This window comes from Durio zibethinus, unplaced genomic scaffold, assembly GCF_047325235.1.
Source record: "Durio zibethinus cultivar Kanyao isolate XHJ-2024 unplaced genomic scaffold, ASM4732523v1 HiC_scaffold_3, whole genome shotgun sequence".
Taxonomy (NCBI): Eukaryota; Viridiplantae; Streptophyta; class Magnoliopsida; order Malvales; family Malvaceae; genus Durio; species Durio zibethinus.
In genome coordinates this window covers 4,695,737-4,698,236 of record NW_028323044.1, presented here as the reverse complement: position 1 = coordinate 4,698,236, position 2,500 = coordinate 4,695,737, and positions in this window count along the sequence as shown.

Sequence of the window (2,500 nt, the reverse complement as noted above, 5' to 3'; positions counted from 1 at the left end):
ATCCGCCGCGTGCACGGGCTGGAGCTCGGCTCCCTTTTTTTGCATGCAAGCCAACCGATCGAGGCCATGGGCGCCTGCCGGTCACCGGAGCAACCAGTCGCCGGACAAAAATCGCCGGAAGGCATGCACGCCCTGTATTTCGTTCGAGGGACGTTGGCCGGGGTGCACGCAATGGGAGGCCCATCGCGCACACCTACTCCCCCCGTGGGGGGGGGAGAGGGGGTGCCGGACCACCACCCCCTAAAGAGCATTAGAGATTTTACAGATATGCTACCAGTAGACGTTAAAATGTCTGAAACGGGGACACTTTTTCCAAACAAGCAAATCCCACACCGAGGGTGCGCAGGTGCCGATGGTGGTCGAGGCATGTGCCCGCAACAAGGGCCAACGTGAGCCGATGGTGGTCGAGGCAACCGCCCGCACCAGCTCGAGGCATGTGCCCACACCAAGGCCCGGCATGTATCGATGGTGTTCGACGTAGGGGCAATCTTCTGCTGATGGTGGTCGAGGCAAGAGCCCGCACCAAGGGCCAGCGTGTGCCCATGGTGCTCGAGGCAACCGTCCGCACCAGGGCCCAGCGTGTGCCGATGGTGGTCGAGGCAACCGCCCGCACCAGGGCCCAGCGTGTGCCGATGGTGCTCGAGGCAACCGCCCGCACCAAGGGCCGGCTTGTGCCGATGGTGTTCGAGGCAACCGCCCGCACCAGGGCCCAGCGTGTGCCGATGGTGGTCGAGGCAACCGCCAGCACCAGGGCCCAGCGTGTGCCGATGGTGGTCGAGGCAACCGCCCGCACCAAGGCCGAGCGTGTGCCGATGGTGGTCGAGGCAAGCGCCCGCACCAGGGCCCAGCGTGTGCCGATGGTGGTCGAGGCAAGCGCCCTCACCAAGGCCGAGCGTGTGCCGATGGTGGTCGAGGCAACCGCCCGCACCAGGGCCCAGCGTGTGCCGATGGTGGTCGAGGCAAGCGCCCGCACCAAGGCCGAGCGTGTGCCGATGGTGGTCGAGGCAAGCGCCCGCACCAGGGCCCAGCGTGTGCCGATGGTGCTCGAGGCAAGCGCCCTCACCAAGGCCGAGCGTGTGCCGATGGTGGTCGAGGCAACCGGCCGCACCAAGGGCCGACGTGTGCCGATGGTGTTCGAGGCAACCGCCCGCACCAGGGCCCAGCGTGTGCCGATGGTGGTCGAGCCAGGAGCCCGCACCAAGGGCCGGCTTGTGCCGATGGTGTTCGGGGCAAGCGCCCGCACCAGGGCCTAGCGTGTGCCGATGGTGCTGGGGGCAAGCGCCCGCCCCAGGGCCCAGCGTGTGCCGATGGTTATCGGGGCAACCGGCCGCACCAGGGCCCAGGGTCTGCCGATGGTGCTCGAGGCAACCGCCCGCACCAAGGCTCAGCATGTGCCGATTGTGATCGAGGCAACAACCCACACCAGGGCCCAGCTTGTGCCGATGGCGGTCGAGGCAAGTGCCCGTACCGAAGGGCAGCCTATGCCGATGATGGTCGATGCATGTGCCATCACCATGCGTCATCATGTGCCATTGATGGTCGAGGCCTTGGCCGAAGTTCGATTTTGAGCCACGGTGCCCATGCTTGGCTCCAGCATGTGCTGGTGCCGCATTTTTTTCACTCGGGACAGCATCGCCGGAGCATCGCCGGAGCATCGCCGGAGTACCGCCGGAGAACCTGACCGGCGGCATTGGGGTTCCGGCGATTGGGAGGGGGGCCGGGGGGGTGTGCGCACATGATGTGCGATGGGTGCTGGTACTTGGCCTTGTGTTGGCCCCCTATCCCTCATCAAACCTCTGAGAATTCACACCCCCTTAAAGAGCATTTGAGATTTTACAGGTTTGCTACCAGTAGCCGTTAAAGTGTCTGAAATGGGGACACTTTTTTCAAACGGTCACAAAATCTTTTCTACTTCGAGTTTTTAGCTGAATTTTTTTGTGCATGCCAACAAAAATAGAAGGATCATGCCTACAAAATTTGGGGCCAAAAATCCTTATAAAAAAATTTTAAAAAATCCCGAACCGCAAAAAGTTTCGAAAATCGTGAAAAATAGAAAACGAGTCATCTTCCAACGAAACTTCACGTGAAGGCTTAGGGGACCATGGTATGAATTTACAAGCCATAAAAATGGCATTGGCACGGCAGAAATTTGAAGATGTGCCTAAACCCACCAGGGCCCAGCGTGTGCCGATGGTGCTCGAGGCAACCGCCCGCACCAGGGCCCAGCGTGTGCCGATGGTGCTCGAGGCAAGCGCCCGCACCAGGGCCCAGCGTGTGCCGATGGTGGTCGAGGCAACCGCCTGCACCAGGGCCGATAGTGTGCCGATGGTGCTCGAGGCAACCTGTCGCACCAGGGCCCAGCGTGTGCCGATGGTGATCGAGGCAACCTGCCGCACCAGGGCCCAGCGTGTGCCGATGGTGGTCGAGGCAAGCGCCCGCACCAGCGCCCAGCGTGTGCCGATGGTGCTCGAGGCAACCGACCGCACCAGGGCCCAACGTG